Source organism: Hypanus sabinus, chromosome 28 (assembly GCF_030144855.1).
Source record: "Hypanus sabinus isolate sHypSab1 chromosome 28, sHypSab1.hap1, whole genome shotgun sequence".
Classification (NCBI taxonomy): Eukaryota; Metazoa; Chordata; class Chondrichthyes; order Myliobatiformes; family Dasyatidae; genus Hypanus; species Hypanus sabinus.
This window is the reverse complement of record NC_082733.1, coordinates 24,306,904-24,320,470: the sequence shown is the minus strand read 5'-3', so window position 1 is coordinate 24,320,470 and position 13,567 is coordinate 24,306,904. Positions and strand designations below refer to the sequence as shown.

The window sequence follows — 13,567 nt, the reverse complement described above, 5'->3', positions numbered from 1 at the left end:
TGAAGAAGGAGGGGGCAGGGGCCCTATAAAGAAGGTAGGGGGAGGGTGGAAGGTGCCAGGTAAAAAACCAATCAGAGGAAAGATCAAGGGGCGGGGGAGGGGAAGCAGGGAGGGGATAGGCCGGTGAGGAGAAGAAGGAATGTAAGGGGAAAGCACTATGGGTAGTAGAAGGCAGAATCATGAGAGAGGTGATAGGCAGCTGGAAGAGGAGGTAGAGTGAAAGTGGGATGGGGAAGGGAATTACTGGAAGTTGGAGAATTCGATGTTCATACCAAGGGGCTGGAGACTACCCAGACAGTATATGAGGCGTTGCTCCTCCAACCTGAGTTTGGCCTCCTCATGGCAGTAGAGGAGACCATGTATGGACATATCTGAATGGAAATGTGAGGCAGAGTTGAAGTGGGTGGCAACCAGGAGATCCTGTCTGTTTTGGCGGATGGAGCGGAGGTGCTCGATGAAGTGGTCCCCCAATCTGCGTCGGGTCTCACCGATGTAGAGGAGGCCGCACCGGGAGCACCGGATGCAATAGATGACCCCGACAGACTCATAAGTGAAGTGTTGCCTCACCTGGAAGGACTGTTTGGGGCCCTGAATGGTGGTAAGAGAGGAGGTGTAGGAACAGGTGTAGCACTTACGCTTACAGGGATAAGTACCAGGTGGGAGATCTGTGGGGAGGGACGTGTGGACCAGGCAGTTGCGGTGGGAACGAACCCTGCGAAAAGCAGAGAGGGTAGAGAGGGAAAAATGTGCTTAGTGGTGGGGTCTTTTTGAAGGTGGCGGAAGTTGCGGAGGATAATATGCTGGATCCGGAGGCTGGTGGGGTGGTAGGTGAGGACAAGGGGAACATGGTCCCAGCCGTGGTGATGGGAGGATGGGGTGAGGGCCGAAGTGCGAGAAATGGAGGAGATGCGGGTGAGGGCATCATGGATGACTGCAGAAGGAGACCTCGATTCTTAAAGAAAAAGGACATTTGAGATGTTCTGGAACGGAAAGCCTCATCCTGGGAGCAGATGCGGCGGAGACGGAAGAGCTGGGAATAGGGAATAATATTTTTACATTTGGCAGGGTGGGAAGAGGTATAATCAAGGTAGTTAAGGGAGTCAGTCGGTTTATAGAAGATGTCAGTGGACAGTCTGTCTCCAGAGATGGAGACCGAGAGATCGAGAAAGGGGAGAGAAGTGTCTGGGATTGACCAAGTGAATTTGAGGGCTGGGTGCAAGTTAGAGGCAAAGTCAACGAAATTGATGAGCTCAGCATGGGTGCAGGAAGCAGCACCAATGTAGTCGTCAAAGTAGCATGAACCTCCTCTGGATCTTCTCCAATGTCAGCACATCTTTTCCTAGATAAAGGATCCAAAACAGCTCACAATACTCTTAAGTGTGGTCTGAACAGTGCTTCATAAATCCTCAGCATCATGTCCTTACTTTTATATTCTAGCTCTCTCAAAATGAATGCTAACAATGCATTTGTCTTCCTTACAAAGACTCAACTTACAAGTTAACATTTAGAGAATCCTGCACAAGTACCTTTGCACTTCTGGTTCTTGAATTTTCTCCCCGTTGCCCCTTTATTCCTTCTGCCATAGTGCATACTCATGCACTTCACTACCTACATTCCATCTGCCACTTCATTGCCAATTCTCCCAATTTGTCTAAGTCCTTCTGCAGACACCCTGCTTCCTCAACACTATCTGCCCCTCCACCTTCCTTCTATCAAAGATCATGCACTTCCCTACACCTATTCCATCTACCACTTCTTTGCCCATTGTCCCAATCTGTCATGTCTTTCTGCAGACTCCCTGCTTCCTCAAAACTACCTGCTCCTCCACCTACCTTTGTGTCGCCTGCAACTTGGCCACAAAGCCATCAATTCTGTTATCTAAATCATTGATATATACTGTGAAAAGAAGCAGTCCTAATTCCAACCCCTGCAGAAAACTACTAGTCATCAACAGCCAACCAGAATAGGTCTCCTTTATTTCCACTCTTTGCCTCCTTCCAGTCAGCCAACCTTTTACCTATGCCAGTAGCTTTCCTGTAATGCCATGGAATCTTAACTTGTTAACTAGCCTATATGTGGCACCTTGTCAAAGGCCTTCTGAAAATCCATGTAAGCAACATCTACTGACTCTCCTTTGTCTACCCTGCCTGTAATTTCCTGAAAAAAATTCCCAACAGGTTTGTCAGGCAAGATTTCCCCTTAAGGACACCATGCTGCCTTTGGCCTACTTTATCATGTGTCTCCAAGTACCCCAAAATCTCATCATTATGAAACATTCTGGTTTCCTTGGCTGTGTAAGTCTAGGGAAGACAACTTCTGGCCCCGCCAAATGTGTGAGATTGAGGCGCAAACCTCCTCCCCAAATCCCTGTTAGTGTGGATGCTGTGTAGTTCACTACCCTGTTACAAGTTAATGCCACGAAATAACAGACAATGCACTGCATACAATTAAAGGAATTATATTTACAAATCTTAACTAAAGGGCTAGTAAAGAATAACAAAAAGAAAAAGGCCCGTTCTAATTAAACAGTCAAATGTGTACAAGTTGGAGCTCATCTTCAGCTTCTTTGTCACTCACGCACTGGGCCCTTGGTCAACGTGAAAGCACATGCCACCTTTCGAATGTCACTCACAATCCATCTTGAACAAATGGGTCTCCCGCCGGATCGTACACTATGACTGGTTCTCCCCAGAGTCTTCTCTCTTCATCTCCTCTCAAACAAAAGCCCAAGACCAACCATATTGTCCCTCACCAAGAAAAACCACCTGCTAATTGGATGGACCACATTCCACATCATCCCTCATCTTCAACAAAAACCCAAACAGGCTGAAAGCAGAACTAACAGCTGTTACAGAGCTGTTAAATGAAATACCTACAGCTTAACAGTAAAGATGTGAACCAGAACATTACACTTAACAATGGACTCCAACATCTTCCCAAACACTGAGTTCAGGCTAACTGGCTATAATTTCCTTTCTGCTGCCTCTCTCTCTTCTTAAAGAGTGGAGTGACATTAGCAATTATCCAGTCCTCTGGAACCATTCGAAAATCTAGTGATTCTTCAAAGATCATTACTAATGCCTCCACAATCTCTTCTGTTACCTCTTTCAGAGCCCTGGGGTGGTACAGGTGACTTATTTAACTTAAGACCTTTCAACTTCCCAAGCACCTTTTCTTTAGTAATAGCAACTACACTCACTTCTACTCCTGACACTCTCGAAATTCTGGCGTTCTGATCGTGTTTTCCGGAGTGAAGACTGATGCAAAATACTTACTAAAACCATAAGATATAGGAGCAAAATCGGGCCATTCCATCATGGTTCATTTGTTATCCCTTTCAGCCCTATTCTCTTGCCTTCTCCCTGATAAGGCCATTCTGTCATTCCTTTGTCCCCTATTACTAACTCTCCAGCATCATTTTCCAGTGGTCCGATATCCACTCTCACCTCTTTTATTATATACCTGAAAAAACTTCTGGTGTCTTCTTTTATATTACTGGCCTGCTTACCTTCATATTTCTTATTTTCTTCCTTTGATATTTTTCGTAGCCTTCTGTTGGTTTTTAAAAGTTTCCCAATCCTCTAACTCCCAACTATTTTTTTGCTATATTATACACCCTCTCTTTTGCTTTTATGACTGACTTCTCTTATCAGCTACAGTTGCTTTATCCTCCTTTTAGAATACTTCTTCATGTTTGGTATGTACAGTATTTATCCTGCACCTTCCGAATTGCCCCCAGAAACTGCAGCCATTGCTGATCTGCTGTCATCCCTGATAGTGTCCCCTTCCAAACAACTTTGGCCAGCTCCTCTCTCATGCCTCTGTAATTCCCTTTACTCCACTGTAAAACTGATACATCTGACTTTATCTTCTCCCGCTCAAACTGCAGGGTGAATTCTATCATAACATGATCGCTACCCCCTTTGGGTTCCTTTTCCTTAAGCTCCGTAATCAAATCTGGGTCATTGCATGACACCCAATCCAGAATTGCGTTTCCTCCAGTGGTGTCAACTACAAGCTGCTTTAAAAACCACCTCATAGGCATTTTATAAATTCCATTTCTTGGCATCCAGCATTTACTTGATTTTCCCAATCTACTTGCATATTGTAATCCTGCATGACTAATCATAACAGTGCCCTTATTACAGGCCTTTTCTATTTCCCATCAGGGTCTTTTTATCCTTGCAATCTTGTAACTCTACCCACAAGGGTTGCATATCTTCTGATCCAATGTCACATCTATCTCAGGATTTGATTTCTGTTTTTTACCAACAGTGTCACCCCACCCCCTCAGTTACTTGCATAGCCTGTTGATACAATGTGCATCCTTGGATGTTAAGCTCCCAACTATGATCTTCTTTCAGCCACATTTCAGTGATGCCCACATCTGCATATCTGCCAATCTCTAACTCTGCAAAAAGATCATCTACCTTATTATATACATCACATGCGTCAAACGTAACACCTTCAGTCCTGTTTTTATCACCCTTTCTTTTTTTCCCCCATGTCACACTGCCACTCATCCCACTGACTACAACTTTGCCCTATCATCTGCCCGTCCTTCCTCACAGTCTCACTCCACAATACATCGACTTGTACATCGTCAGCCCCCTCCTCAGCACTTTCACTCTGGTTCCCTGCCAAACCCTCTCCAACAGTTCTAGCAAACCTGCCCACAAGGATATTGGTCCCCCTCAGGTTCATGTGTAACTGTACAGGTCAGACCTACCCCAGAAAAGAACCTAGTGATCCAGAAATCTGAAACCCTATTCTCTGCACCACTCCACAGCCACTCATTCATCTGTATTATCATCCTATTCCTACCCTGACTACCACATGGTACTGGGAGTAATCCTCAGCCTTTTCCCTAACTCTCTGTACTCACTGCACAGGACCTCTTCCTCCCTTCTATCCTTGTTATTGGTGCCAATGGCATTGACTTTCCTATCACTATCGTTCTGTCTGACCTCACCCCAACCTGCTGAGCCTCAGAGCTGGCCACAGTGCCACTGGCCTGGCTACTGCTGCTGTGCCCTGATTAGTCACTCAGACCCCTCCCCACCACCTCCCGACTGCTTAGTCCCCTTACCTCTCCTGGAGGCCACCCATCTACTATCTGAAGTCTGCACTCTGGGTGTGAACACCTCAGTAAAAGACTTATCTGTGAGGATTTCAGCCTCCCAGATGATCCTGAGTTCATCCAGCTCAATATCAGTCAGGAGCTGAAGTTGAGCGCACTTCCTGCAGATATAGTCATCAGGGAGAATGCTAGGTCCCCTGAAATCCCACGAGGGGCATTCCACAGCCGTATCCCATCCTGGCTACACATATTATACCTCTAACTTCTCAAGCATAAGTACTATCCTGCGACTTGTTCTCACCGAAGCAGAAGTGGGGAGAGAGGTGGAGTAGAAGGAAAGAAACAGTTGAGTGATAGGAGGAAGCAGACAAGCGGAAACAAGAGGGGGTGGGGTTGGTGGAGAGGAGGTTAAAAGTGGAGACAGCTGCTGAAGGGTGATACGCAAATACACAAAGGCTACCGGTGCTGAGAGTGAAGGAGGTGATAATGGAAACCACTAAAAAGCAGATGGAACCAGATGGGCAGCGAATACAGAGGGTGAGGTGTGATAGTGTAGGTATGGTGTACAGTGGATAGAACCAGGAGCAGAATGTGGATGAAAATGGATGACACAAGGGTAGGAGTAAGATTTGAATGAACGTAACTCGGGCCTAGGAAAAGGCATAACTTACCCTGCTAGTGGATCTTATGAATGTAACATTGCTTGTATTTTCAGTGCTTTACGGTGCCTTCTACAGAGAGTCCACGTCTCAGGAGGGGAGGGATCACTGCTCCCTGTTGGATCATGAGCTTTATGCCAGAATGGGACCTTGATCTTCAGAAATCATTTTTCCTTAATTGAGCAAAGGCTGTCCCTTTGAAGACAGTGGTTAAAATCATCATCAAGGGAAGTAAGAAGGGGGGAATGGAACAAATCAATTTGCATCTTTGAGAGCTGATTAGACTTTATAGGCCACACGATTCCTTCTGCATTATTATGAATATGGGATAAAATACACACTCATTGGCCACTTTATTATATACTTCCTGTGCCTAATAAAGTGGCCACTGAGTGTATGTTCATGGTCTTCTGCTGCTGTAGCCCATCCACTTGAAGGTTCAATGTGTTGTGAGTTCAGAGATGTTCTTTAGCACACCACTATTGTAACACATGAGTTACTGTTGTCTTCCTGTCAACTCGAACCATATAACAATTACAGCATGGAAACTGGCCATCTTGGCCCTTCTAGTCCATGCTGAACACTTACTCTCACCTAGTCTTTAAGATGTCATTAGAAAATGGGATTGTGCCGGAGGATTGGCGTATTGCTCATGTGGTTCCATTGTTTAAAAAGGGTTCTAGAAGTAAGCCTAGCAATTATAGACCTGTCGGTTTGACATCAGTGGTGGGTAAATTAATGGAAAGTATTCTTAGAGATAGTATTAATAATTATCTGGATAGACAGGATCTGATTAGGAGTAGCCAGCATGGATTTGTGCATGGAAGGTCATGTTTGACAAATCTTATTGAATTTTTTGAAGAAGTTACGAGGAATGTTGACGAGGGTAAGGCAGTGGATGTAGTCTATATGGACTTCAGCAAAGCCTTTGACAAAGTTCCACACGGAAGGTTAGTTAAGAAGGTTCAGTCGTTAGGTATTAATGCTGGAGTAATAAAATGGATTCAACAGTGGCTAGATGGGAGATGCCAGAGAGTAGTGGTGGATAATTGTTTATCGGGATGGAGGCCGGTGACTAGCGGGGTGCCTCAGGGATCTGTTTTGGGCCTAATGTTGTTTGTAATATACATAAATGATCTGGATGATGGGGTGGTAAATTGGATTAGTAAGTATGCTGATGATACTAAGGTAGGAGGTGTTGTGGATAATGAGGTGGATTTTCAAAGCTTGTAGGGAGATTTATGCCGGTTAGAAGAATGGGCTGAACGTTGGCAGATGGAGTTTAATGCTGAGAAGTGTGAGGTTCTACATTTTGGCAGGAATAATCCAAATAGAACATACAGGGTAAATGGTAGGGCATTGAGGAATGCAGAGGAACAGAGAGATCTAGGAATAACAGTGCATAGTTCCCTGAAGGTGGAGTCTCATGTAGATAGGGTGGTGAAGAAGGCTTTTGGAACGCTGGCCTTTATAAATCAAAGCATTGAGTACAGAAGTTGGAACGTAATGTTAAAATTGTACAAGGCATTGGTAAGGCCAAATTTAGAATACTGTGTGCAGTTCTGGTCACCGAATTATAGGAAAGATATCAATAAATTAGAGAGAGTGCAGAGACGATTTACTAGGATGTTACCTGGGTTTCAGCACTTAAGTTACAGAGAAAGGTTGAACAAGTTAGGTCTCTATTCATTGGAGCGTAGAAGGTTGAGGGGGGATTTGATCGAGGTATTTAAAATTTTGAGAGGGATAGATAGAGTTGACGTGAACAGGCTGTTTCCATTGAGAGTAGGGGAGATTCAAACGAGAGGACATGATTTGAGAGTTAGGGGGCAGAAGTTTAAGGGAAACACGAGGGTGTTTCTTTATTCAGAGAGTGATAGCTATGTGGAATGAGCTTCCTGTAGAAGTAGTAGAGGCCAGTTCAGTTGTGTCATTTAAGGTAAAATTGGATAGGTATATGGACAGGAAAGGAGTGGAGGGTTATGGGCTGAGTGCGGGTAGGTGGGACTAGGTGAGATTAAGAGTTTGGCACGGACTAGGAGGGCCGAGATGGCCTGTTTCCGTGCTGTGATTGTTATATGGTTATATAGTCCCACCGACCTGCACTCAGCCCATAACCCTCCATTCCTTTCCTGTCCATATACCTATCCATTTTTTTTTAATGACAAAATCGAACCTGCCTCTACCACTTATACTGGAAGCTCGTCCACACAGCTACCACTCTCTGAGTAAAGAAGTTCCCCCTCGTGTTACCCCTAAACTTTTGTCCCTTAACTCTCAACTCATTTCCTCTTATTTGAATCTCCCCTACTCTCAATGGAAAAAGCCTATCCACATCAACTCTACATACCTCCCTCATAATTTTAAATATCTCTATCAAGTCCCCCCTCAACCTTCTACACTCTACAGTATAAAGACCTAACTTGTTCAACCTTTCTCTGTAACTCAGGTGCTGAAGCGCAGGTAACATTCTAGTAAATCTCCTCTGTACTCTCTCTATTTTATTGACAGAGAGGTCTATTCTGACCTCTCTCATTAAAAAGCTATTTTTGCCCAAAGAACTGCCATTTGCTGGATGATTTTTGTTTTTTGCACCATTCCCTGTGAACTCGAGAGACTGATGTGCATGAAATTCCCAGAGATCAGCAATTTCTGAGATACTCAAGATCGAGTTTAATTGTCATTCAGCCATACATGAATACAGCCAAACAAAACAACGTTCCTGTGGGGCCGACATGCAAAACACAGCACCAACAGTCATACACAGCACATGGTACATAAAGCACATATAATATAGCAGTAAATGTTCAGCCACACGACAAAATATAATATAGCACAAGTCCGAGTCCATGAATGTTGTTGGTAAAAGCAAGCCCACAGCAGTCTGCAAACTAAAGTAACCCAGTTTGTCCTCCACAGAGCAAACCCTGGAGGGCAGCAGCATTATCAGCATGGATACCATGCCACACAACCTTCAGGCACCAACTCCTGGACAACTGTAGAATGTGAAGCCGAGGCCGCCCTACGACCAAGGCCATGCCCCATCATAAGTCCTGCCAACAATCCAGTGAACCGGATTTACAGCATTCCACGTAACTACTGTCCAACAGAGTTTTTTGACCACAGGAAAAATGACTAAGATGACTACTCGCTGCTCAACACACCGGCTCCAACGCCTCTCAACATGGTCCGCACCAAGTCCTTCTCTGCCAGCCCTTTTGCCAATGGGCAACTCAGTGATGGGGTAAACCTGCAGTTCTTGAAGTTCTTAATGTCCAGCAGCGTATTGCAATCATAAAAACAGATGTTGAAAAAGACAACAACATTTTTGATCGGCCCCGTAAAGGCCGCTGCATCCATGCACACCGCCTTCTTACGGGATATATAGCAGATATTCACTTCTTGGTTATTTGCTTATCCTAAACATGGCAGCTGCCACTTGTAAGATCAAAAACACTTGTAAATAAACTTCTAGATATGCTTTGTTTGGCTTCTGACCATAAATAGGTCAGTCTTCTGTTCTTAAATTGTAAATGGAAAGCAGTCATCGGTTTGAAGTTAAAGTATTGTCTATAGAGCAGCTTTGCAGATGCTCTATCCTTAGAAGCAGATGGTAGCTCACTACATCTGGTTTATTATTGCTTAAGAGTGTAATATACGACAATAGAATGTTTAATTTGGCTTGTTTCAAAGAGACAAGCTGACTAAGTTGCTGAGTTCAAGGAAGCTTGCAGACCAGATGGAAAATGTAATTTAGCACATCAATTTATAGTTGGGAATTTTACATACTCAGAAAAGTTAGTTTCACGGCATTAATTGTTGAAATATTGTATGTGTTGTTACAAAACCCCGTAACTGGGTCACTTACCAGCAAAGATAGAGAGGTCCGTTGAAGTCTAATGGTACTATTTTTAGAAGTATTTATTGATAAAGGGGCACAAACTAAGATTAATGCAAACATACAGATAATATACGTCATCAATACTAAATCTAAAGCGTGGGTATAATAATAACCAATAAGAAATAGCTCTATCGTTTTGGGTTTAAGAGAGAGGCGTTTTAAACTTGCCCAGGTCTTTTATGAGGCCAATCCGTTGAGTCAGGGGAGTGGGTTTCCCCATTGTTAGCTAAAAGCTGTTTTCCGTGAACTGAACGCACGTGGCCTCCTCCAGATGACTTCCTGCTATTACGTGGTCGCTTAACGTTTCTTCTGGTGCGTCTGAGGGGCTGTTCCTACAGACCCTCTTTTATCCTGACTCGCAGGGTCGTAGATGTCAATCAGGTTGGGGGTGATGCAATCTCTCCCTCAACCAGCCCACTTAGCCTGAGGGCGTTCACGTAGCATAGTCTCCAATCCACAAATTCGCCTTCCGGAGACAATGGCCATGTCCCGTAGCTCTCTCATTTCCTGGGCTCCCTGACCCAACCCAACAGTTATCTTGCGATTCTCACAAAGGAGGGCACCACCCCGCACCCTTCGGCCCCTCAGAGCTGTGGTACATTCATAACAGTGTGAAAAGTCACCCAAGTGGCAGAAAAAGGATATAAGTAGAGACAGCAATTCAGACTTACTGGAAGTAGTGTAAGGAACATCAAGAAACATGGGGTGAACTAGAATCCATTCCTCTGCTTCGATTCTGTTACAGATGATTTGTTTGCCTGTATCTTTGGTATGTCTTTTTAGTTTACAGGAATTATATCTGTGTTTTGGAAACCCTTAATCTTTTGTACTTTGTGTCTTAGAAATCATTTGCTATTTGGAAATGTTTAAGATAGAAATCCTCTGTGAGTTTTAAATGTGTTTTAAGAATGTTGTTTAGATTTAAACATATACCGCTTTGTTAGCTGGAAGTATCTTCTCCTTGGTAGGGTAGAAGGACCCACCACTCAATAGTGGATATTGGTAGCTAAGCTCGCCATGAAGGATAAACAGGGAAGTAAACTAGTCTTTGAAGATTGTGTTGTTACAGTTTAACTTCCCTTTAGTGGGAGTACTCATGGCTATTTATATCCAATAGGGCTTAAGGTCCTTGTTTGAGATTAAAACTTTGTGGAAAGAAAACCCAATACTGTAACAATTCATGGTGTTGGTGTGAAGGGCCCTGTTTCCTCCAAACATAGCAATATACATTTCTGCCAAAAAAATTCAACTTTAGTCTCATCTGTCCACAGAATATTGTCCCAGAAGCATTGTAGAAAATCTACGCTAACTTGTAATATTGGATCATTTTTCTCAATAAATAAACAAACGAACAAATAAATAAATGAGAATAATGTCTTTGGTGTTATTTATTTAATTGGGTTCTCTTTATCTAGTTTTAGCAGTTATGTGAAGATCTTTCTTTTTCAATCTTTTTATTGAATTTCATATTTAAAGAAAAACATAACATAATATAAATAGGTTATAAATGCACTAGACTTGAAGTGCACTAGACTTGATCACCTTTGTAACATTAATGGCCAGAAGGTCTATATTACAAAAATGGAAAGAAGTAAACCCTCCTACCACATTTCAGTGGTTTTCTCAAACTATCTCTTGTCTGAGTTTAGAAAAAATTAGAAGTACTATTTTCGATTCATCAATTAAATTTGAAGAAACTTGGGGACCATTCATTCGACACTTTCATATGAATTAATTTGGCCTCTTCCAGACCTTTTCTCTTTTTATTCTTGTTCTGGTATGGAGTTCCGGAGTTTTTGACACTATCATACTCATATAAACTGATATTATTGCCCATGTTAGTTTAGGTTTATTTTTTTTAATATACATTTTTTCATGCATTTTTACATTTTTTTTCTTTTGATGACTATTTTTATTCTTTTTCATGTTCAATCAAAATAGGTTTGATTGTTTATTGCAAGTTTTTTTTGGCTGATATTTAATAAGATATTGTTAAGTTATGTGAAGATCTGACCACATTTAGGTCATATTTATCCAGAAATAGAGAAAATTCTACAGGGTTCACGAACTTTCAAGGATTGGGTGTTGTGCAATGAACTGGAATTGATCAGAAAGCTTAGGAGCTAGTGATGATGATATGATAGAATTCACCCTGTATTTTGAGAAAGAGAAGGCAAAGTCAGATGTATCAGTATTACAGTGGAGAAAATGGAATTAGAGACGCACGTGAGAGGAGCTGGCCAAAATTGATTGGAAGGGAACACTAGTAGGGATGACGACAGAGCAACAATGGCTAGAGTTTCTGGAATTAATTTGCAAGGCACAGGATGGATGCATCCCAAAGAAGAAGCAGTATTTTAAAGGCAAGATGACACAACCATGGCTGACAAGAGAAGTCAAAGTCAACATAAAAACCAAAGAGAAGTTATATAATAGAGCCAAGCCTGTGGAAAGTTAGAGGATATGGAAGTTTTTAAAAACCAACAGAAGGCAACTAAAAAGTCATAAATGAGAAAAAGATGGAACACAAATGTAAGCTAGCCAATAATATTAAAGAGGATACAAAAAGTTTCTTCAGATACATAAAATGTAAAAGAGAGGCGGAAGAAGATATCGGACTGCTTGAAAATGATGCTGGGGAGTTGTTAATGGGCCAAAGTAATGGTAGGTGAACTGAATAAGTATTTGGCCTCAGTCTTCACTGTGGATCAGTGATACTATGCCAGAAAATCGAGAATGTCAGGGGGCAGAATTGTTAGAATTTGCCATTACTAGGGAGAAGGTGCTTGGGAAACTGAAAGGTCTGAGGGTTGTTACGAATGAGGAACAATTCTGATGGGCAGAAGGGTGCAAAGTTGCCCCCCCCCCCTTTTGGAGAAATCGCAAATCGCTACTATTTCAAGGCTGCTACCAAGGAAATGAAAGGGACTAAAGGAAATCTGCCAAAGGCAGTTGTTATTGGCAACCGCTCATGAAAATTAATGAGAGAAGAGACACAGCTCAGGTTGGAATGTCTCCTATTAACAAAAGGGGAACGAAACCATTGATTACGGCTATTGTCTTTTGGAGAAGGATTGTGTACTTGGTACTGTTCTATTCATTGAAACCCCTCAGGGGGCAACCAGAGTGGGCTGGTTTGATGGGTTACATAATCTCAACCTGATTGACACCTGAGATCCCGTGAGTGGGGATAAAAGTAGGGTCTGGGGCAACACCCCTCAAATGCACCAGGAGAGATGCTACGAGACCAGTGGGGTCTTGTGTGTGTGTCCACCCTTGCCTGGGTGACGAGTCCACCACAGAAGAACGGTCTAGCTAAAGGACAGAGGGGTTATACGTGAATGGCCACAAGAACAACGCATCGACGGATCAAGATTGTAAAGGAAAGTTGGCAAGTCAATAGCTGTTACTGTTCTCTCTCTCTCTCTCTCTCTCTCTCTCCCTCTCTCTCTCTCTCTCTCTCTCCCCCCCCAACAATTGAAACACCACAACCAACAACTACCGCAGACTGCACGAACTGAACTGAACTGAACTTTATATTTTCATCTGACAATTCATTATCCCCTAGACAAAGATAGAGCTTATTTCTTATTGATTATTATTATACCCGCACTTTTAGGTTTAGTATTGATGACGTATATTATCTGTATATTTGCATTGATATTATTTTTGTGTATTTTTACTAATAAATACTGTTGAAAATAGTATCACCAGACTCCAATGGACACTTCTATCTTTGCTGGTAAGACACCCAGTTACGGGGTTCGTTACAGAGTAGATAAGTCATCTAGACCAAATGGTCTACACCTCTGAATGAGGTGGCTAAAGAGATTGTGAAGGCATTAAAAATGATCTTTCGAGCATCAATGGATTCTGGCATGGTTCCTGAGGCCTGGAAAATTGTAAATGTCACTCCACTCTTCAAGA

General features: G+C 42.8%; 1 long non-coding RNA gene across 1 annotated transcript in view; it reads right to left on the bottom strand.

Moving 5' to 3' along the window:
- Window positions 1-13,567, bottom strand: part of LOC132382493 (uncharacterized) — a 29,190-nt gene that overhangs the window by 7,136 nt on the left and 8,487 nt on the right. Inside the window, exon 2 of the long non-coding RNA XR_009508351.1 lies at window positions 5,752-5,934. This is a non-coding gene — a long non-coding RNA (uncharacterized LOC132382493). The remainder of the gene's footprint in view (window positions 1-5,751; window positions 5,935-13,567) is intronic.